At 45.4% G+C, this 24,679-nt stretch overlaps 1 long non-coding RNA gene across 1 annotated transcript; it reads left to right on the top strand.

Annotated features, from left to right (window-relative positions):
* Positions 1-262: 262 nt before the first annotated feature.
* LOC147645877 (uncharacterized) lies at positions 263-774 on the top strand. The gene is made up of 2 exons (XR_015282091.1): positions 263-424; positions 536-774. It is a non-coding gene; the product is annotated as an uncharacterized LOC147645877 (long non-coding RNA).
* Positions 775-24,679: the final 23,905 nt, after the last annotated feature.

Below are 24,679 nucleotides of genomic sequence, written 5' to 3'. Positions count from 1 at the left end.
GGCACAGAGGCTGGGGATGCTCCATCCTTGGCAACATCCAAGGCCAGCTGGGAGCAGGGCTCTGAGCAACCTGTTCTGGGGGAAGATTGCTCAGCTTGGAACAAGATGGTCTTTAGGGTCCCTTCCAAGCCCAAGCACCCAGGGATTCCATCATTCTAGCATCTCCCTTGTCCACTTCAGCCTGGGCCTGGGCTCCTGGCACTGATGTCACAGTGCACGCTCCAGCTAGAACTTCCAGCATCCAGCAACGGCCACAACACAACCCTTGGCTCCTTGTGTCAGCACGCTCTTCACCCTGCTCCAGGCCTACCCCTGTCACCTTGTTGTCACCTGCTCCCTCATACCCCCAGCAGTCCCAAAAGCTCCCCGTTGTGTGCATTTTGCTCTCCATCCCTGCAGGATGTCTGCATTTGCTCCAAAGAAGGTATGGTACTATTCCACGGAGGTGGACACCCCGCAGCTGCCTGGCTGGGCTGGAGCTCTGTGGGATAGTGTAGGAAAGGGACCCCACTGGGAGATTTTGCTACCTCTGCAGGCTGTCACAGACACAGAGGAGGAGATGGAGGTGGATATGAAAGAGATGGAGGAAGAGATGGAAGTGGATACACAGATGGATACAGAAGAGGACATGGAAGTGGATGGACAGGAGACGGGAGAGGAAGAAATGGAGGTGGACATGGAAGAGCACATTGAGGAGATGGATATTGATATGGAAGACGAGGAGGAGGACATGGTGTTGGGATGAAGAGCGATGCCAGCAGCAGAACAGGCAGGTGCTCCCCACAGGCAGAGTGGGTCCCCTGCTGCCAGCCTGGGGCTGGGCTGGGCACTCCCTGCTCAGGGACACGCTAGCCCATGCACTGGATTCTGGTGGCCATCCCTGGCCTGGCCTGGGCTTGCTTTGGGCCACACAAGCCCTGTTCCAGTGCCTGGGCCACAGCCCCCAGCCCCAGCCAGCCTCACTTCTGGCAGCAGAGTCCCACTGTGCCAGTGTCCCAGCCTGGCAGCACATGGAACACCCCTCCATGCCTGACTGCACTGACCGTGCTACTTGTTTTTCTTCCAGGACTGAGGCACATCCCGGACACAGATGCCACCCTGCTGTATATACGTTTTACAGTTGTTGTGTTCAGATAGATGTTTTAGAGTTTCCTGTAGTGTTCTGTAAATACGTTTCATGTAGTTTTGTTAGATATGTTCTTAGGAAAATAGGTTCTATAGTTTGTTGTTGTTGTTGTTATCAATATTCTTACAATGTAAATATGTTGTGTAGTTCGTTCTTGTTCCTTTTCTTCTACAAATAAACATTCTTTGTTTTTCACACCCCAGTTCTCTTTGCATTTGCCTCGGGCACATTTGCAAAGTTGTGCTTTCCACTCGCTCCAGGTTCCCAGGGCTGGATGTCCCTGCGGGAGCTGGCACAGCCACCCCAGGAGTGGGCTCCCTGTGCACAGGGGGTCCCACTGACAGAGCTCACCCTCTCCTTGCAGTTTCTCTGCACACACTTGGTAGCTGGAGGGGCAAATCCCAGTGGGCCCTGTCCCATGGCATCCCACATGGGAGCAGGGCTCAGCCTCATCCATGGCTCTACCCTGGCTCGCCCCAGGGCTAAGGAGGCTGCACTGGGCTGCGGGCAGCCTGCTTCCTGGGCACCCTGAGGGGCTGGAGCCAGCCTGGAGGGAGCCTCAGCACAGGGGCCTCTGGCCCACATGCACCAAGATTTCCTTTGGAAACCCCCTCTCTCACCACACTCTGCTACAAGCACAACATCAATTGTTCCTCCTAGTTAAAAGGGAGACCTTAATTGGCACAAATTTGTCCCTTGGACTTTCTAGCACAGCAAATGTCAGCACTTGTAATCCCTGTTCTGCACTCCCTGCTCAGGCACCAAAACCTTGGAACCTGCCAGAACAACTTGAATTAGCACCAACCTGCAGAGAGCTACAGGGGGAGAACAACCCCCAACCACACAGGGACATTGATGGGCTGGGGTAGAGCTGAAACTAAAGTATTTTAATGCCAAGAGAGAGGATTTTTTATTGCTGAATTCATTCTCCCAGGACAAGAATGAAAGCTTTGTCTCCTCACTTGCCACACATGTCTATTGCCAAGGTTTGCTTCTGGGTTACGACTGATTTTTATTCATCTCTTCACAACTCTGATGCTCTTCCTGCCTAAGGTGCAGAGATGATATTTCAGCTATTTCAGAGCCAGGTGAGCTCAGCACAGCTTGTGCAACACACAGAATTTCCAGACCCACAGATTCAGACCATGCAAACTGATACTTTTTCATCTCTGTGCAAAGATCACTGCAAGGATGTCATGATGTACCACACACTGCTCAGAGCTGTCCTTTCTATCCAGCTCTCCCCAGTCACTTCACACACTTCACTCCAAGCACTTTCTGATAGAGTTCAGTAGCACATGGGATTTCATCCTGGCTTTTCTTCCTTTTCTCCTGAGCTGTCTCCAGACACCGTGTGTGGGCACTGCAGCAGCATGAACGTGGCACCTCCCTGACACTGAGATTCATGTCACAACTTTTCATCCAAAGCAGCAAAGAAATGATTCCCACTGGCTCCCACACGGCTCCCTGGCAACTTTGTGCTGCTGCAGCTCCGGCACCAGCCCTGGTGCACAGCAATTTCAGGAGGAGACACACCAAAGGAATCAGCCATTCCCAGAGAAGAAACATCTGTTTGCATGGCCCAAATCCCCACAACACTGCAGACTGTGCTGACCCTGCACACTCTGCATTTGCACTTCAGCCTCTGTGCCTCACTTTTCCTCTCACTAAAGTCCCCCCAGTTTCCCTCATGCTCACATTCCCCAGAGAATTCAAAGCAGCATTAGGAGCAGGGAGTGATGATGGGAGCTGTCCCAAGGCTCAACAAAATTTCTCAGGCCTGACAATTCTAGCCAAGGACAGAGGAAAAACCTGCATGAACGAGGTGTGAAATCAAAGCAGTCATCAAATTTAGGTAGAATGAGAGAAGCTAAAGAGGTTTTCAATATTTGCAACAAGATTAGCAGCTCCAGGCACAGGAGGGATGGGACATTTTCCCCACTGTAACAACTCTGGGATGCAAATTGCATCTCAAATCCTTCTCCCCAGCTCTGGGACTTGTTCAGCCCCCAACATGGTGCTGAATTTTTCAAGCAAAGTGGAAGCTGGTCAGAGAGATGGCTTGCAAATCCAAATCACAGAGGACAGCTTGGAAGCAGCAGCCAGAGCCAAGAGAGGCAGAGCCTGGCCCTGGGGTGCAGCACAATGTTGTGGTTTAGATTTGCTAATTTCATTTCCCAGCCAACGCACCAAATAAATGTCATGGTTTTAAAGCAGTAGCTAAAAAATTACAAGAAAACTTACTTATTTCTTGCTGTGAGATATACATTAGAACAAGAGCAAAAGAGACTTAAAAGGAATAAAGAAAGTTTTTTAACAGAACTACAAGAATAAGAAAACCAGAATAACTTCCAGAAAACCTCTTTCTCCCCCACTACCCAACCATTCCTTTGTTCACATGAAAACATAGAGACAAAAAACTTGGAACTTTGGTGTTTAAAACACTCCCAATTACTGCTAGAGTCTTTTCATCAGCTTTGTAGAGAAACAGAAGTCTTCTGATAATCTATGGAGTTTTCGCAAGAAAACCATTTCTGTTATAGCTTTCTATTTCTCTGATGCCAGCTGCCTGGAAAAAATCTGTCAGCAGTTCACTCCTCCCATTTCACATCACTCTGAGGTGTGTATGGGTCAAATGAGTCTTGGGGTGTCATTTTTAAGGATGAGTTATTCAAAGGCAAAAGTTCTCTTCATCTGTCTCTGTGAGCCTCCCTGGAAAGAGAAGTTTTCTCTTTGCCTCTCAAAAGGCCACAAATCTTCAACTATTACTTCTCCCTCTGTTTCAGTATCTCACAGCATCACAATCACTTCACTATTTGCTCAAATTCCACACTTTGAACACTCCATTCCTCCCAATATACTCTGTCATGAATTAAAGGAGCTCTTTTTCAGAACACTATTGTCCATCTCCATAGCTTTAACAGAAAAATATTTCAGTTTAATTAAAGCATCTCCTTATTCTCTCTTCCGCATCTAAAACTTAACTCCTTTCATCACAGTTTTTGATGGTTTTATGATGTCGTCTTTATGTTGATTGTCTGTCTCTCTCTGTCTCTCTGGGAAAAAGGAGTAATCTGTACGTTTTATCCAGGTAGTAAAAGAGTTAAAGTCTTGGAAAGCTGCAGATGTTGATGGTGTCAGGTTTCAGTCCAGCAGCAGAAACTGCAAACCAAGCCAGGCCGGCCGGCTCCGTTTCTCCCCCCCCGCCCTCTGCGGCCTTGTCCGGCCTGGAGGGGGGAGGAGGCCGAGACAGAGCCTGTTACCTCGTCAGAAGCCAGAAACCAAAGAGAACAAGAGAGCTGTCATAGGGTAGCTTTACTTTTAAGACAGCTTAGAAAGAAGAGAAGTTGAAGCTGCTGGTGGCTGATGGGAGTTTTTCCTCCTGACCAATTATGAGTCATTTCCAAGAATTGACAGCAGATCTGACTATTAAAAAGTGAATTCAACTTGTAAACACCCCCTTAAGAAGTACAGACAGAATTCTCTTATTCTCTTAGGTTTCCGGCTTCTGAGGAGGTAACAAGGCTCTGTCTCAGCCTCCTCCCTCCCTCTCCAGGCCAACAAGGCCGCGGGGTGGAGGAGGGGAGAGGGAAGAGAAGCAGCGCTCGTCAGCCAAGCTTGGTTTTCAGTTTTAGCTGCTAGACTGAAACTTAACACCATGAACTCTTGCAGTTTTCCTAAAGCTTTTAATTCTTTTACTACCTGGATAAACATACAGATTACTCCTTTTCTCAGAAAAACAGAGAGAGACAATCAACATAGAGAAGACATCATAGAACCACCAAAAACAGTGAAGAAAAGAGTTAAGTTTAAATAAGAAAGAGAGAATAAGGAGATGCTTTACAGCTGAAATATCTTTCTGTTAAAGCTATGGAGATAGACAATAATAGTATAAAAAGACTCCTTTAATTCATGATGAGTGTTGGGAAGAATAGAGTATTCAAAGTGTAACTTTTGAGCAAAAGACAGAGAGTACTTGTGATACTGTGAGTTGCTGGAATTGAGTTGAGTGAAGATTTTGAAGCTTTGGGGGGCAAAGAGAAAACTGTTTTCCAGGAAGGCTCACAGAGACAGATGAAGAAGACTTCTGCCTTTGAATGACTTATCCTTAAAAATAAAATCCCTAAGCTCAGTGACCAATACACACCTCGGAGAGATGTGAAATGGGAGGAGAAGATCTAATGACAGATTTCTGGGCAGCAGGCATTAGAGAAATAGAAAACTATGACAAAAAATAGTTTTCTTGTGAGAAACTCCGTAAGTTAACAGAAAGAGACTTCTGTTTCTCTACAAAGACTGATGAAAAGACTGTAGCAAGAATTAAGACTGTTTTTAACCACCAAAGTCCTAAAGTTATTTGTCTCTATGTTGTCATGTGTACAGAAGAATAGTTAAGATGTTGAAGATAAGGGGGTTTTCTGAAAGTTTATTCTGGTGTTCTTATTCTTGTAGTTTGTTAATAAACTGTCTTTATTCTTTTTAAGTTTTAAGCCTGTTTTGCTCTTGTTCTAATCCATATCTCACAACAAGAAATAAGTAATTTTTTACTTACTGGTTTAAAACCACGACACCTGGCAGCCTCAGTGACTGTGGATTTATTGACATCTCAGCCCTACAAGATTCCCATGGGAATTATGGGACCAGTGATAATAAATGGAAAAGCTGTGGGCGCAATAGTGTTGGGACATTCATCTGCTAGTCTAATGGGACTGTTTATTTTACCTGGAGTAATTGATGTGGACTATTCTGGTGAAATATATATCATGGCATATACACTGGCACCACCAGTCAGAATTGATAAGGGACAGCGAATTGCACAACTGGTGCCAGTACCACAATATACCCATCAATTGACACCACTGAAAAATCAATTACAGGGTACAGGTGGATTTGGTTCTACAGGAGGACTTACATTGCTTACCCTGGGCTTAAACACTCGACCCAAGCGAAAAGTTGTTCCCAATTATAACGGAGAATCCCACCAATTAGAAGGACTATTGGATACTGGGACAGACTCAAGTATTGTTGCTCCACAGTATTGGCCCCAGGAATGGCCTTTGTTGTCCAGTATGGTTACTGTTACACGGGTGGGAGGCTTAACTTTGGCAAAAAGATCTCCACAAATCCAGATACAATTAGATGGGAAGGTCATCAATTCTGTTTTGTCAATTGTTCCATTACCAGACAAGGTTCAATGTCTAATAGGGCGAGATATTTTGTCCCAACTTGGTGTTATTTTGACCAATGAGCACCCTTTAGAATAGAGGCCATTGTTTGGACTTTCCCACTCCCACGTAAATGGATAATTCAGGAACCAGTATGGGTTGAACAGTGGCCTTTAAAAAGGGAAAGTCTGCAACAAGCTCATCTATTAGTGCTGGAACAATATCAACAAGGACATTTAAAGTTGTCAACAAGTCCTTGGAATGCCCCTATTTTTGTTATAAAAAAAAAATCTGGAAAATATCGATTGCTGCATGACTTACGTGCAGTAAATGAACAAATGGAGCCAATGGGGGCACTGCAATCTGCTTTGCCCAATCCTGCAATGTTGCCAAAAGATTGGCCCTTGTTAATAATTGATTTAAAGGATTGTTTTTACACTATCTCACTGCATGAACAGGATACTTGCAGATTTGCTTTTACCTTGCCCTCATTAAATCGAGCAGAACCAGACAAGAGATTTGAATGGACAGTTTTACCACAGGGTATGCGTAATTCTCCTACCTTGTGCCAGCTTTATGTTGATAATGCTTTGCAACCACTACGTGTTCAGTGGCCTACAACTATTATTTATCACTATATGGATGACGTTCTTTTTGCTCAGTCACAACCTTTTGCAGATTAACAAGTTAAAGACATTCAAACACAACTACTTCAGAATGGAGTGACTGTTGCACCTGAGAAAATACAGCAGTCATCCCCATGGAAATATCTCGGGGGGACTTTAACTGAGCAGTATGTTGCCCCTCAGAAACTGTCATTGAACACGTCACTTCATACTGTTCATGATGCTCAGCGATTGCTGGGGGATTTGCAATGCCTTAAACCTGTTGTGAGTATTTCTAATGAACTTTTACAACCCTTATGACCTTTGTTGAAAGGTACTGATCCTACAGCACCTATACAGGTCACCAGTGAACAAGAAGAAGCTCTCAATAAAATAATGGACAGTATCCAGACAGGTGTTGTTCGTAGGCGAGATCCAGACTTCGACATTAACTTTACTGTATGGTTTGGACCTCAACATCTCATCGGTGCTTTAACACAGCAACAAAAGAAAACAGGGGAGATATGGGTACTAGAGTGGTTGTTGCCACCACTACAACAGAGACATACCTTAATTCAAAAAATTGAAATTTTAGCAGATTTAATAAAACAAAGGTAGAAGTGATTGTGACAAATTATGGGTGCAGATCCAGCTGTAATTCAGATACCAATAAAAAAGGACACTTTAGACTGGTATTTAATTCACAGCTCCACACTGCAAGAAGCATTGCTTGACAACAGCAGTGTGGTCAGTACTGAGGAGGTGCCTCAAATACCACTACGATGGATAGGCCAGCAGAATTGGATTGAAAAGCCCAAACAATCATTTTGCTGTTACCAGGGGCATCAACGGTGTTCACTGATGCTGGAAAGAAATCTCGCACAGCTGCTGCTACATGGCAAAATTCAGAAGGACAATGGAATCATCACATTATTCCAGCTCAAAAGGAGGACACATTACAAACTCTGGAATTAGTCGCTGTTGTTTGGGTTTTGGTGCAGTTTAAGGGTCCTGTTAATGTGGTAACTGATTCTTTATATGTTGCAGGAGTGAGTGAACGTATTGAAAAAGCAGACATAAAGGAAGTAAAAAATCCTCGTTTATATGAACTGTTTTTGCAGCTTCAAAGAGCAGTAAAGTTGAGGACTGCTGCCTTTGCTATTATCCATATTTGTAGTCACAAATGGGATGTGGGTTTAGGAGAAAGAAATGCTAGGGCAAACCGATTGGTCTATAAAGATCCAAAAACAGGACTGTGGGGAGGTCCCAGCAAGGTACTGTATTGGGGACGTGGTTATCTTTGTGTGTCTACCCCCACAGGGCCTGTCTGGGTGCCGAGCCGATGGACTAAACCTGCTGATCCCAGGGATTTACCTTCAGCTGATCCAGAAAATTCTGCAGATACTTCTCGCTCTCTGCCAGCAACATAGAGACGGGATCTGATGGACTCTCACATGCAAATCTTGTGTACAGTACCAGAGTGTGAATGTTATCCTTTTGTATGTTACATTTGTAAGGTGTGTAAAGAAAAGTGGTGGACACATTCTAAGTGGGGTCGATCCCCAAGAGGGATTTGTACAGAGTGTTACAACTTTGAAAGAAATTTCACTGAGGTTGCATTACAGGAAGATGTGCAAACAGGACAATTTGAAAAGGATCTGATAGATGGTGAGAGATTTTTGCTTTTGTGATAAATCCAGAAAATTATTGTTATCATCCTAATACCCCTTTGCCGTATATTATTGAAATAACCACAATACACTGTTATAAAACACTTACACAGGTCAGGTGTGATATTCCAGGGGTAAAAAATAAAAATTGGGAGCAATTCTTAAAACGGCAGTCTCGAGAGAAAGGGTCTTTCCCTGAAAGTTATCCCTGCTGCTGAGAAGATGGAACAGCCGGTGGTTCGAAGCAACCGAATCGACGGGCAAGGCAGAGGGGTAACAGAAAAGGGAAGCAAGATCTCACATGGGATCCAGCCAAGATGCTGGCTGAACTGCCACAATCTTTTTAAGGTTCTTAAAGGACTACCTCTGATCAGGTTGTTATGGTGGTTTACCATGATAAAGGGAAATGAAGGGTTTTTGATTGACATGGAAGAGAGACAAAATACGTGGGTAACGTGGGCTAATCAAACTAGACAGGATAATTTTTGCCTTTCAATGGCCACCCCTTCAGATCCTTTTCGAACTTGTTTAGTGGGCGCACCTTTAGATGATTCACTCAATGCCACAATGTTTAAAAAATGGACAAAGAATTGGAAAATGCCCAAGGAAGCAAACAAAACATGTGAAATTCCATCAGGTAGATTCACGATCAATATTTGTGACACAGGTTTAATCCCAGCAAATCCCATTGGTGCTCAAATTTGGTACATTGCTACAGGTTTAAATGTTACCGGGTCAGAGCCACGAGAGTTAAGACTGTTAGGCTCAGCCCCTAGCAATTATTGTTTAACTTTTGTCAATTGGGCTAGGAACAATCATGCAAAAAAGTCTCATGGGCCAAATGGTACAAATATTTCTCCACAAAATTTGCTGTATTTGCAGAATAATGATGCATACTGTGGCAATTGGTCTCACAAGGTAAATTCTAGCAGTTCACCTCTGCAATTACCACCTGGTATTTTTCTAATCTGTGGACATCGTGCATGGCAAGGACTGCCAGCAAACATTTATGGAGGGCCTTGTTATTTTGGGAAATTGACATTGTTTGCACCCACTATACAGCAACTATGAGGAGCCAATAGAATCAGGTAACGAACAAAGAGAAGTGTGTTCCAATTGGGGCCAGAATGCAAGGATCAGGTTGAACTTTGGGAACGTCCTACAGTGATTGTGTCATCTCTTTTTACACCTGGAGTATCTAGTGCTCAAGCCTTAACACAGTTACGACGACTGGCATGTTGGACAGGAAAACAGTTTAATATTACATCAAAGGTTTTGTCTGATTTGCTTTTGGAAATGAAGAGTGTTAGGCATGCTGTATTGCAGAATAGAGCTGCTATTGATTTTTTACTATTAGCACAGGGCCATGGCTGTGAAGACTTTGATGGAATGTGTTGCATGAATATTTCTGACCATTCAGTGTCTATTCATGCTCATCTCCGACAACTACAGAACAATATGAAAATATTAACCATGGAAACAAATCCATTAGAGGAATGGTTTCAATCCCTAGGTCTCACAGGATGGTTAAAATATTTGGCACAAATGGCAATTGTTGTTATATTGATCATTGTGATTGTGTTACTGTTTATTCCTTGCATACTGCAATGCTTGCAAAACATGATGAAAAGGGCTACTTCTACAGTTTTGTTAGTACAAAAAGAAAACAGGGGAATTGTAGAGGAATGGCTAGAGAGCAAAGGTCATGTTCCCATGCAGCAGTTAGCTGGGAAAGAATGAGACAATAGAGTACAGTTGGTGTGAGATGTTGCAAGGTCAGGAAGGTCTTAGTGATAACTGTTAACAGAGAACAGGACGCTGTGATCAGAAGAATGTGAATTCAGCATAGAAGAACAATCACAGGAATGTGGAATTAGGTGGAGTTGACCTTAAATAAAAATATCCAATAATGAGCTTGTTTTTACACTTTGTATGAGCCTAATTATTGATGCTATATAAGTGGTTTTAGAGTTACCAATAAATGAGACTTGCTGATCATTCATATTGAGTGCTGCATTTCTCCCGCCGAACTCATCATTTAGGTCCAAGTTCCAAACTGCAAATTTTTACACTCAAGACACAGTCATGAAGAACATGTATTTCAATTTTCTATTCCTTTAACTGCAGTGTAAAATATCTTAATATTGGAAAACATCCATAAAATCTCTCAAGGAAGGCAGCTAATGGATCCTTTTCACTAGCACGTGAACAAACTAAGGAACTAAAATCAAAGCTGAGTTCTCTTTTTCAAAAGATCAGTTACCTCTTTCTTACTCCAGTGTTATAGAAGATTTTTCACTACACATTTGGGGGTAATTTTTATCTTTCATATTTTTGGGGGGGGTTTTTTTGCTTGCTTTTGTTGTTTTTGTTGGTTTTTTTTACAGAAAACATGTCCTAGAAAAGGCATGTCCTTTGCTCCTGGTTCCCGTGTGGAGCAGCTCCCTTCCCGCTGGCTGAGCTGCTCAGGCAGAGCCCGGCAGCTCCTGGCCCTGCAGGGCTGAGGCTTTTCCCCGTTGCTGGGCACAGACTGATAGAGCAGCAGTGCTGAACACGGGCACACGCAGAGGGAGCAGAGCAGCTGCCTTTGCCCACCTGAAGCTCCAAGGCCAAACTCTGAGCAGGCACGGCTGCAAGAGACTCGCAGGCTCCCTGTTGGCTCTGCTGCCCCACTTGTGCCCGGCCCAGCTCTGCGGGAGGCAGAGGGAGAACAAGGGCCAGCTCCCTCCCAGCCCCAGCCCAGGGACCCCTCCAGCCCCGGGCCTTGGGGCACTGTCAGCACCCGCTGCTCCAGCCACGGCTTCTGCTGGCACTGACAGCAACAACCAAACTGGGGCTGGTCCCGAGGGAGCAGCAGCAGTGCCTGCATCTGATCCCTCAGTCTGGGGCAGCCCCCTGGGGGAACAGAGGGCACAGCAAGAGGGACAAAACCAGTCAAGGTCAGAGACTGGGAAGAGCCAGAGCTGGGAGCAGGAACAGCTGCTTCATTGAATCCTGGAGAAAGCTCTTGGCTGGGTCAAAGCACTGAAAGGTGTGAAGAGCAGAGAGGAGGCCACACCAAACAATGCTCCTGTTTTCACATTTCCCCTCTCTGTGTCCCAGAAGGAATTGAATGAACTTATTCTTCTCTCCCAGTTGTCTCCTTCAGCTTGAGCAGCTCAGCACCAGGAGCTGAAGGAGCTGAAGCCTCAGGCCACAAGAGCTGAGCAAGAGGGGGCTTTTGGACTAAAGTAATGCTGCTAAGTAATGGACCTAGCTGAATGCAGCAGATAGAATCCTGGTATTATAGAATCCATTCTGCTGGAAAAGACCTCTGAGTTCATCCAGTCCAGCCAGTCACCCAGCAGTGTCAAGCCCCCCACTAACCCTCGTTTCTGAAGTGCCAAGGTCTGCACAACAGGCCCTGAGTGAGGCCTGAACAACAGGCCCTGAGCCAAAGGTGATCTCTGAATGAACCTTCCAGCCAAAGGTTACCTGTCCATCTGCTCATTACTGAAATATTCATGGTCATGAACACTGTGATAGATGTATCCACTCATCAATGAAACATGGATTGACCTTTCTGTGTTTAGAAGCCAGACAAGGCCATGAAATCCGACATCTGGCCTTGTTTGGGGTGTATGGTCAGGGTCGACTCCCTTGGTTCCTCCTTGAGCCCTGGCCAGGCTTCTGTAGGGAACCAAGAGGAGGATGAAACCAGAGGTTCCCACACCAGAAGTGCTGTCAGTTTGTTTATTCAGCACTATCAAAGCTGGGCCCTCTCTCACAGCGGGGTTGGAGCCTCACCTGTGGCTGGAGGCACCTGCAGGAATTCCCAGTGTCTGGAGTGGCTCTCCAGCCCTTGGCTGTGACAGCTTCCCCAGCTGATGGGTGGATCTGGGGATGGCAAAGTCTGAGGGGAACTGGTGCTGGATCTTTGTTAATCCCTGCAGGCAATCTTTGGCACTGATGATTGGATTCATTGCTGAGCTGCTCCTTTTGTCATCTTTTGCTGCTTGGAGCTGCAGTGACACTGATTCCTTCAGGTGGTGTTTGTGCCTTTGGTGCTGACTCTGCCTGCTGCTGAAACAAAACTGGCAAAGTCTAGCCAGATCACAACAAAATGTCACTTTTAAAATGTAAATGTAAGGAATCAGTCCCATCTGTAATTCCCAGAAGGGAAGCTCTCCCCAGAGTTCGCTGGCTCTGGAGTGGGGCTGAGGTCGGAGCACCGTGCGAGCAGTGGGGCAGTCGGTTAAAAGAGGCTGAACCGCTGGATGTCTTAAAATGCATCCAAACATTGCATATGGAAAAAGGAAAAGAACTCAAGGGTTTGGGAAGACAAGGAGGGATTTTGTTAACAGCACCAACAGAAGGAACAATTGTTTTTGGAATGCTCCCACGTGGAGTGGTTTTAGTCTTTAGCTCAGGTTTGTTTGTCCAAGTAAAATAATAATAACAATAACAATAATAATAGTAATAACAACACAATAATATATATTTATATATATAACTAAAAATCAAAAATGTGAAATAATGCTGACAATTCCAATTTGTTACCTTTGGCTGCTCACTGTAACACTAAAATACCCTACAAAAAAGGACTAGCAAAGACCCAAATGTCAATGGTAAACTTTGTGAATTGTATACAAGGAATAAAGGAGGAAGGGATAAAACTGGCAATTTTTATAGGGTTTGGTGATGCTGTGATGTGGAATGCTTTGTCTGTTCCTGTGAAAAACACAGTGATTAAGACTGCTGCGTTTTTCATGTAACGCACTATCTACAAGCTGCAGGATTGGTTGAACAATTGTTAAAAGAGCAGTTGATAAAATGAGGAGATGGGAACCTGTCCCGGTGGAGAACCCATCTCCCAGATGGGCTCCATGCCCTTAACAATGGGCCCACTGGGAAATGGAAACCCCTGGGTGTGCACAGCTGCACCCAATTTGCAAACACAGCCATGGACAGTGAGACTTGGACTGCCTGGGAAATTGTTCTGGCTGTGATGGCCCCTGCCAGGGCCACCCCAGAGGCTGCAGGGCTGGACCTTCATGCACTGGAATTCATTAGGAGAAATCAGAAGCAAATGAGAGTTTACAATACAGGAATAAGAATTCAGATTCCTCCAGGACACTTTGGTTTGATAACTGCTCACTGGAGCTTGGCCTTGCAAAGGGTTCATGTCACGGGAGGAGGAATTGATGCAGATTATCAAGGAGAAATTGAAGTAAGTCTGTTAAACAATAGTGAAAAAGATTTGATTGTTCAACCCCATGACAAGGTAGAAGAAATATTGATATTGCAATTGAAAAAATAATTGTGAAGAAAGAATATCCACTTTGTAATAAAGAATTGGATGAATAAAAATTCGAAAGAAAAGGTTTAAATAAAGTATATGTAATTGTAAATGATGAAAATATGGCATGAGAAATCCTCCTCCAGGTCGAGGCAGGATTTCTCTTCCAAAGCAACAGATTGCAGCCAAGCACCCAGATAACAATCGCAAGCAGGCACATCAGCGCCGAAAGAATGGGCAGGACACGGGCCATCGAACAAACAAAGGAACGGGCCCGGACGAGATATCGCCGAGCCCGAGCATCTCCGCCCTGACCACCTGTGCTGGAGAAATGGAGAAACTAGACAAAGGAAGAGGAGCCAGCCGAGATAGCCATCGGCTCCAGGATGGGTGCCACCACTCCACCCTAATGGCCCGGACCAAAATGATATCAAAAAGACATCCTGGACCTCTTTACATATGAGGAGCCTCTGCCCAACATCTATTGACTCTATTCTCCAGTGCCAGGAAATCTATTCTTCGAACAATCAAGAACCTCTTAGCAAAGGGTGCCTGCTTGGAATTTGGCCTCGGGACACAAACTTCCTATAAAAACCCAGGCCAAAGGACTCTCAGGCGTGGATTTGGGAGCATCTATACCTTGCGTATAGACCCTGTCCACCCAGCGCTGCGCTGCTTATTTTATTGTGGTTTTTTTTTCTCTTTGTTCGAATTTATTATTGTTTGATAATAAATTTTCTCTTTTATATAACCCGAAATTGCCTTTGCATTTATAACAGATTGGTGCCGTGACTCGGATCGGAGAAATTGCAGGAGAATCTCGCTACCCAGGACGGGTACCCCCGCTGATTTTAGCGGCCTGGTGAGTCGAGAATCTCCGCAGCTCATTCCGACATCCAAACCAAATTTAGGCTAAGGTAAAAACCACAATAAAAAGGAAAAAGGATCCAGAGAGCTCGGGAAGGCGAGGAGCCTTCGAGAAAGCCGCGGCTTGGTAGCTCGTAAAAAGTCATCTGTGCACGAAGACACCCTCGCAGGAAAATAGCTGTAAGTATTGTGAGGTTGAGCTGATGATTGGGCGATTGTGTGAGACGTGATCTGATCACGAAGCAAGTGCGGACTTCAAGGTCGCGGTTCCATCCTCCCGCGAGGGAATTGGCCGGCCGAGAAGGAAGCGATTCGGGGTGAAAAAGTTCTCTCTTTACACGATTGTAAAAACCTGGGACGAAGGAGGTCCTGGGGAACCGATCACAGGAGGCTGAAAGGGGAAGAGGACGTCCTGTCGAGCTCGGGAATTAGTAAACCCTTTCAGTCAACGGACCTAGGCAAAGGTCCAAGAGAGAATCGAAGTGCTGAATACAAGAGACTCCAGTACAGCTAACTGCGAGGTGAGTATTAGCAAAGACTTTGATTCATCTGGTAAAGGCGGAACGAACACAACGCAAGAAAGGTAAGATATTTTTCAATATGGGACAAAGAAAAAGTAAGATGCAGAAAAAGAGTAATGAAAAGGGTCCCTCTGAGAGAGAGAAGGGATCACTAGACATCCCACCGGAAAGTCCCTTGGGATGGATGTTAAAATATTGGGAAAATTGCTCTGAGAGAAAAAAGAAATCTAAGGCAAAAATGATCTGGTATTGTGCCGAAGTCTGGGGAGGGCAAGAACTGAGAAACCACCTCACTTAGCCTGTGGTGGGCACATTTGAAAGGTGGACGTGTAACGAGTATATTTGCGAAGTATAGAGCAGAGAAAAAGTAAGCTACAAAGAAAGAGCACAGGGAAAAATCCCTCCAATCCGGAGGAGAGAGATCACCAGACATCCCGCTGGAAAGTCCCTTGAAGTAAATGTTAAAACACTGGGAAGATTGTCCCCTGAGGAAAGGGAAATCGAAAGAAAAATTAATACATTATTGTATAGAAGTTTGGGGAAGACAGGAGTTGAGAAGTCACCTTACTTAGCCAGTGTTAGGCACATCTGAAAAAATAAACCTGTAATAAGTTGTTCTCCTATGTGGAGAACAAGGACCCCTCGGACCCCGAGGAGAGGGAATATGCTAAGCTCTGGTTAAACGCCAGGGTAGGGCTGTTCCCAATGAAACAAAAACAAAAACGTGAGTCGAAAACTGAATCCTAGGAACCCCTTGACCACTTACCTCCCCCGTACCATGGACTGGCTGGGCCGTCGTCCCCAGATCAAGTGGTGCCTTCAGCACCTTCGGGCCCCCGAGACCAACCCACTGAGATGCATGTGTCTCAAGCGGGAGACTCGGTGCTGGCAGCGATGCTGGCAGCCCTTCCCCTTTCCCAGCCTGCAAACACTGCAGCCACAGGAGTCTCCTCAGAGGTTTCTCCGGCACAAGGCTGGGGACAGCTCTATCCGTCCTTGCCGGTCCGGCCGCCACAGCCGGGACCCTCACACTTAACTGAAGGGGTCCCTACCGGTAACCGGGTGGCAGGGGAGTTCCCACAATCAACAAAAGAGAAAACCCCCACAAACCTCAGTTCCCCTCCTGCAAGTAGAACTCGTTTGAAAGCAAAAATGATGGGCGAGGAGGGGGGAGAGAGTAGTGAGAATGAGCACCGGTCGTTCCCTCTCAGGGAAGTACCGACAGCCCCGGGAGTGATTGGATTTGTGAATGTTCCTCTTAACTCCGGGGATGTGCTAGCGTTTAAAAAGGAGATGGGGCGATTGTTAGACGATCCTTTGGTGTGGCTGAAAAGCTGGATAACTTTTTAGGAAGTAGTATTTACACATACGATGATCTTATGACCATCCTGAGATCGCCTGTTTAATCAAGAGGAAAGAGAAATGATTAAACAAGCCGGTATCAGAGACTGGGACCGACGCAGTCCACAGGGGACACCAGGTGACCAGAAATGGCCTAGCGTGAGCCCGAGCTGGAATGCCCAGGGAGGAGGGCAGGCAGAGCATGGTGGATTTAAGAAACATGATTGTTCAGGGAATAAGAGAGGCAGTTCCCCGAGGTCAAAACATTAGTAAAGTGTTCGGGGAATGCCAAGGGAAGGAGGAATCGCCCACGGAATGGGTAGAGAGGTTGTGGCGAAGTTTTCAGATCTACTCTGGAACTGACCCGAACTCTCCCGTGGGGGAAGTCTTACTAAAAACACAATTTGTTGCCAAATCCTGGGAAAACATTAGGAGGAAATTAGAAAATATTGACAGGTAACAAGATAAAAGCCTCCAAGAGCTTCTGAGGGAAGCTCAAAAAGTATATATGAGAAGGGAGGATGAAAAACAGAGACTGTAAGCTAAGGTTTTGGTAGCTGCGGTCAAAGAAGTCCAAAACCAAGAACAAACACAAGGTAAGTTTAAAATACTACCTAGAAAACAGAAAAGCACTCACAAGGCAGCCCCTACCCCACGGAGAGAGGTCCCCGAATGTTACTACTGTAAGAAAGTAAGACACATTCAGCAGGATTGCAGGCAAAGAATAAAAAAAAAAAAAATGAAAAGATTTTTCAAGAAGATTAGGGCTGTCAGAGGCTCTTTAATTTGGAGACAAGAACATCCAAGGAGCCCTTGATAAAATTAAAAGTGAGTCCCCAATGGCAGGAAGTAAGCTTTTTAGTGGACACTAGAACAGAGAGAGGTACTACTCTGCAGAAATTGCCAGAGGGGTGTGTGACAAGCAAGGAAAAAGTTTTTGTAATTAGAATCAAGGGGGATCCTTTCAAAGTATCTGTAATAGAGAATGTAGAAATAGAATCGGAAAATAAAATTTGTTTAAGAAATTTATTGCTTGTAGAAAAAGCAGATTATAATTCATTAAGAAGAGATATGATTGTTGCATTAAGAATTAATATCATTGTTAAAAACTCTGAATTAGTAGTAAAAATATTCAAACTGACTCCCAAAGACGAAGAAGAAATTAACCCTAGAGTGTGGCACTCAAAAGGAGAAATAGAGAAATTAGATATCAAGCCTATTAAAATAGAAATCGAGGACCCTGAAGACCCTATAAGGATCAAGCAATACTCCATCCCGATGGAAGGGAGAAGGGGATTAAAACAAGTAATTGCCGACCTCCTTAAAGGGGTACCCTGAAACCCTGTATGTCTCAGCATAACACCCCCATCCTGGCTGTAAGAAAAACAGATAGCAGTTTACGATTGGTTCAGGACCTCAGAGCTGTAAATGTTAGAACCCGAACCAGATTCCTGGTGGTGGCCAGTCCTTACACTTTACTGAACAGGCTCTCACCTAAAGATGTATGGTATAGTGTAATCGATTTAAAAGATGCTTTTGGACTTGCCCTCTAGATGAAAAGAGTAGAAATTTCTTCGCCTTTCAGTGGGAGGACCCGGACACAAACCGAAAGCAACAGCTGAGGTGGACGGTCCTCCCGCAGGGGTTTGTAGAATCCCCAAATCTGTTCAGACAAGCTCTGGAACAACTACTCACCCAATTCATTCCAGAGGAGGGGACAAAATTGTTACAATATGTAGATGACTTGTTAATTGCCGGAACGACGGAAGAAAAGGTGAAGAAAAGCACGATTTCTTTACTGAATTTCTTGAGACGGAAGGGGTTAAAAGTATCTAAATCCAAATTGCAATTCACAGAGCCCGAAGTAAAATACCTTGGTCATTGGATATCTCAAGGGAAAAAGAAATTAGACCCTGAGAGAGTAGCAGGGATTCTTGCACTCCCTGCCCCAAAAACAAAAAAGACAGATAAGACAATTTTTGGGGCTCCTGAGATATTGCAGACAATGAATTAAAGGATTTAGTGAAAAAGTAAAATTTCTGTATGAAAGGTTAAACACTGATAAGTTGAAATAGACTGAGCAAAATGAATTTAATTTTCAGAAATTAAAGGATGCTGTTGGGAAGGTAGAATTAGAAAGAAATTATAAATATGACTTTGTAGCCAGAAAGGCTAAGGAAGAAATACAAATGATAGCACGGTTTGAATAATTCAAAGAAACCAACCGGGCTGGTATGCCAGAACACATTCTTTCCTGCAATAAAACCAAGCTGAGGCCCCTCATCCCAGCCTTATAAGGAAAGGTCTGAAGGACCCTGAGATAACTAAAAATATGCAAAAATAGCGATTTCTATAGGTTGTACACAAATGTTACTATATTAGTATACTTAGAAAGATTGGTTAGAAAAGGAATAGAATATTCAAAGGTATAGGTTATATAAGTAGTGGTATAGAAGAGCTCGGTCCCTTTTTTCTCTTGCTTGCTCTTTTTTTCCGTCTCTCTTGCGCTCTCTCTCTTGCCGTCTCTTGCTCTCTCTCTCTACCTCTCTACCCCACGCCCTGAAATAAACTTCTAACACTTAACTTGATTATAGAGGTCTTTGCCGTGTCTCTGACCGTCCCCAGAAAGCGTCTCCTACAGATTGGCGAGCCAGTACCGTGAGCAAGGACCACGCTGCTTAGCAGCGAGTTGGGCCGAAGCTCTTTAAAGTTGCAAGGGGAGTTCCTGAGTCCAGAGACGCTGAGGATCGGTGTCTTTTGGAGCTCTGGGAGACTCAGCCCGGGAGTGGAGCACAGCGAGGTGCCTGGCACCGCTTGGTGCTGTGCTGGAAAGGGGTTCTGAGCTCGCTGCAGTGTTGCAAAGCAACAGCTAGAAGCGGAGCTTGGTGAAGGAACCCGAAAAGCAGCGTCTGGAGCCGCAGCAGGGGAGCCTGGCCAGCCCCCACGAGAAGCTGGGATTGGATACGCTGTTTTCTCCGGTACTGAGGTTAGTGCGCACAAGTTTTAATCATGGGACAATCTTACTCTATTCACAACAGAGACCTCTATAAGCGACTAAAACATTTATTACGCTCTGAGTCCAATAATTTACCGAAACAAGAGCTAAAAGATCTTTTAGAATGGACTCTACTTAACTTCCCCAACGCTGACCGTTCAGCTGTATTTACTAGAGATTTTTGGGACACGGTCGGTATTAAACTCTTTAATAATATCTCACACCGCGATATGACAGCCGCACAGCTGGTCCCAGCGTGTAGAGCTCTCGTAGAACTCTTTCATAATAAGCAACAACCATCAGTGGCTGTCGCGTCGGATCCAGTCCCTACTACGCGTTTGTCCCTGGCCACGGAGACCCGAAACGTGGCCAGGCCCGTTCCGGCCCCCCGAAACTCAGTGACTCCAGCATCCGCAGTTTCGCGCGTCCCTTCCCCACCCCCCCCAGCCCCCGTGATTTCGCAATCTGTTCCGGTGACCCCATCCCCCTCGGCAGACCCTGCGGCCCCCGCCCCTGCTCCCCCTCCCCCTCCCGATACTGTTCCCGCCCCCAGTGTGGCAAGCGGCGAGCTCCCCGTTCCCTCAAGAAACCCCGTCTCCGCTGTCACAACCCCCGCGCTGCCCACCCCCGGCTCTGCCCTCGCGGTGCACCCCGCCCCTCCCGCTCCCGTCACCGGTGCGACCCCGCCCCTTGACTCCGCCCCTGCGCCTCCGCCCAGCGATGTCATCGTGGCTCCTCCCCCCGTCGGTGCTGTCGCCTCAACTCCACCACCCCTCCTCCCCACCGGAGAATCTCCCGCTCCTCCCCCGCTGCACCCTGCGGCCGTCATCGCGGCTACCGCTTATATTCTATCTGCGCTACAAAACCACACTGCAGCCTCTTCCCTAACTCCTCCACTACCTCCTGTCACCGCTGAGTCAGCCCCGCCGTCAGCAGCGGGTCACACCTCGGCCCCTGAGCCGACACAGACCACTGCTGCCTCGAACATCTCGTTGTTTCATTTTTCTCCACCTCCCGTTTTGCCGCGGCCCGCAGACGTTCCAGCCTCCGCTGCCCGGTCCACCCCGGCCCCCTCAGCTCCTTCTGCTGTTTCTCTCTGGCCACGCGGTCCCGAGCCGCAGCAGGTCCCGGTTCTGCCTGCCACAAGGGCCGCCACCACCGACCCTGGACCGGAACTTACACAAACGCAGTGTCAACCACAGGTTTCCACACGGTCACAAAACACCGCGCTACTCCCGCCAGCGTCTGGTCCTGTGTATTCCCCCGATCCTCTACCAGACCCGGCTGTAATATCACCAAGAACTGCCGCTTCGCTGTCAGATGCCCCCGCGCATTATAACCGCGAACAACCGAAACCTGCTTCCCTGCCCTCGGCCGTGCCGCAGCTCCCAGAGGCTTATCTGCAAGTGCAGCATCCCGTTCTGCCCCCTGACCGTCCCCTATCGCAGCTACTGTCAGCCGACACTACAACTACAAGGCCGCCGCTACACCTGGCTACACAAAAGGTACAAAAGGAAGGGGGAATTTCTAACACAGTATCTGCATTAATAAATACAGGAGAGACAGTGAACTATTCTATGCATGCGACAGCTAATCCCCTGACTTTACCACTTCAAAGTGAGATTGTAAAATTCGAAGCTCCACTACACATAAATTCCCAAGAATGTTATGATGATAGCCAACTTACAAACTGGCTGGAAGTCAAAAGACAAATTTGCAAAGAAGAAAACATAAACCCCCTAGCAATGCCGGTGTTATTTAGTCAGCAGGCGGGCGGTCCAAGAACATGGACAGCTATTTCACCCCAGGAGATAAAAGAACTGCGAAAAGCGATAAAGGACAGTGGCATTTGCTCTCCATATTTTAAACAACTGCTGAAAAGTACACTAGAAGAGCATACTCTCACGCCCAATGACTGCAAACATCTTGCTAGCATCACCCTTACAGATTCGCAATTTATGCTATGGGAATTGAAATGGAAGAGACTACTCAGAAATGTATTGGACAATTATAGACGTAGTAATGATCCAGATTTGCGTGCTCTCACCCTGTCAAAGCTCACAGGTGAACCTCCAGATGACCGAAATGAAAATCAGATAAACCTGCCTAGGGTAGCATTAGATGACATCAAAAAAATGGCACGGCGAGCCTTCTTGCAAATTCAGCCTGCTGGAACTTTTGAAAAAGCTTATAACCTTATTAGCCAAGAAGCCTCTGAGCCATTCACAACATTTGTGGATCGTGTAATTCAAGCTGCTGAACGCCAGTGTGGTGATGATATAGCCCGTCCAATTATGATACGGGACATTATCGAAAATAATGCTAATGCCGAATGTAAGAAGGTGATCAAAGCCCTGGGAAAAGAAAAGCCAACAGTGCCAGAAATGATAGACGCTTGTAACAAAATAGGAAGTCCACAACATGTAGCAGCAATTCAAGCAACTGAATTGGGGAGAACCTTAGGGGAGAAGCTGGAAAAAACTCTTTTAGCACAAACATCACAAGCTGCAGTAATCGCGGCTCAAGCAGAGGCACGAGATCAAAAGCTCACTAAAACCCTACTGCACATCGAAGTCTGCTGAAACCTCCACACCAGCCAGTGACCCTGCAAAAAAGAGCCAAGAAGCAGACGCCCAAGCCTGATCTACGCAGAATCTTCAAGAAGAAAGTGATCTACCAGAAGCAGCTCAAGAAAAAAAAAAATGGAGTTCTGTCGTTTACCCAAGTGCATGTTGTTTTTATCTTTTTGTTTTAATCTGTATAGTGATAATTGTAGTTTTAATAGCTATACCTTGTATACTCCAATGCATGCAGAAACTAATGAGTAGAACTGTATCTAATATCTTAGTTATTCATAGACAAAACGGGGGAGATGTTGGGAAGGTAGAATTAGAAAGAAATTATAAATATGACTTTGTAGCCAGAAAGGCTAAGGAAGAAATACAAATGATAGCACGGTTTGAATAATTCAAAGAAACCAACCGGGCTGGTATGCCAGAACACATTCTTTCCTGCAATAAAACCAAGCTGAGGCCCCTCATCCCAGCCTTATAAGGAAAGGTCTGAAGGACCCTGAGATAACTAAAAATATGCAAAAATAGCGATTTCTATAGGTTGTACACAAATGTTACTATATTAGTATACTTAGAAAGATTGGTTAGAAAAGGAATAGAATATTCAAAGGTATAGGTTATATAAGTAGTGGTATAGAAGAGCTCGGTCTCTTTTTTTCTCTTGCTTGCTCTTTTTTTCCGTCTCTCTTGCGCTCTCTCTCTTGCCCTCTCTTGCTCTCTCTCTCTACCTCTCTACCCCACGCCCTGAAATAAACTTCTAACACTTAACTCGATTATAGAGGTCTTTGCCGTGTCTCTGACCGTCCCCAGAAAGCGTCTCTTACAGATGCACTCATAACTGCCCCCGTACTAACTTTACTGGATACCAATAAGAATTTCAATTATTCGTAGATGTGAATAGACAAGCAGCACAAGGAGTTCTGACCCAAGAGTGGGCAGAAAAAAGAAGCCCATAAGGTTTCTCTCAAAATTTTTAGACCCGGTTAGTCGGGGTTGGCCTACTTGTTTGCAAGCAATTGTGGCAGTGGCTTTATTAGTAAGAGAAGAAAAAAAAAAAAAAAAAAAAAAGGGGTAACTTTCAGAGCTCCCTTGATAGTCTACATGATGTAAGAAATATCTTACAACAAAAAGCGGAAAAGTGGTTGACTGATTTGAGGCTTCTGAAATATGAAGCCATCTTAATCAGCTTGCCTAGTTTAGAATTAAGAACCACTACTGCGCAGAATCCTGCGCAGTTCCTGTTTGGGGAACCAACAGAGAAACTATTACACAATTGCATTGAAACTGTGGAATTGCAAACTAAAGTTAAACCAGATTTAGAAAATCAGGAGTTAGAAAAAGGAGAAAAGTAGTTTATAGATAGATCCTCGAAAGTTGTTGAGAGAAAAAGAAAGTCAGGATATGCTAGAGTAAATGGCATATCAGGAAGCATTGTGAAATCAGGCCCCCTGAAAGCAAGCTGGTCTGCACAAGCTTGCGAGCTTTATGCTCTCCTGAGAGCCCTCCAGGGGTTGAAAAGAAAGAGGGGGATCATCTATACAAATTCGCGGTATGCTTTTAAGGTAGTACATACTTTTAAGAAAATTTGAGAAAAAGAAGTCTGATAAATACGAAAAAAAAAAGAGTTAATCCATAGGGAAATCATTCGACAAATTCTACAGGCTGTCAGAGAACCAAAGGAAATATCAGTTGTCCATGTAAAAGGACACCAAACAGGATGGCAGTTCCACACCCGAAGTAACAACCTGGCAGACAAAGAGGAAAAACGAGCGGCTTTGTTAACCAGTCTGCAGAAAAGAGGACTGATTCCCCAAAGCACAACACTGGGATTTGCCATACACCAAATGCAGCCTGGGGATAAAGTCCTGATCAAAGCTTAGAAAGAGCTCCCCCTCAACCCTCACTGGGAAGGACCGTTTCTCGTCCTCCTGACCACAGACACAGCTGTCCGGACTGCAGAAAAGAACTGGACACACTCACCTCGAGTGAAAAAAGTAACGGATTACAACTCCTCCGAGGGGAAAGTCACCACACCTCCGAGAGAGCTGAAAATCAAACGCCGGCGTCATCACAAATGACAAGTGACGACCAGATAAGTTGTATTAATCCTGATTGTAATTGTTTTCCATTTATCCACTTCGAGTGTGCTTATTGTAAACAGATTTGGGTAGCCCACTGTTTAAGAGGGTACAAACCTAAAGGATTGTGCACAAAGTGTCTAGAGAAAGAACAGGAGGAGACTAGCCGTTTCTTAACACTTGCCACCCGGGCGGGGTCCTTGGAACTAAACTCTCCTGAGTGGTTCCTATTGTTCCAAAAGGGGTTAAGAGGCCAGTTAGATTCCAAAGCCAAGGCTTTAGAAATCGAGTGCCGAAAAACAATTAAAGTTTAAAGTACTGTGTAGGACAGACCCAACTAAATTGTCTCGGTGGGCTACTTTCAAAAGAAGGTACGCCTTAAGGACTACAAGGGCCCCTGAAGACAGTCCCTGCTGCCGAGAAGATGGTAATCCCCGCCGTATGTTCCTATACGGGCGAA

Source organism: Cyanistes caeruleus, unplaced genomic scaffold, assembly GCF_971803275.1.
Source record: "Cyanistes caeruleus unplaced genomic scaffold, bCyaCae1.hap1.1 HAP1_SCAFFOLD_149, whole genome shotgun sequence".
Lineage (NCBI taxonomy): Eukaryota > Metazoa > Chordata > Aves > Passeriformes > Paridae > Cyanistes > Cyanistes caeruleus.
This window is presented reverse-complemented; position numbering and strand designations above follow the sequence as displayed.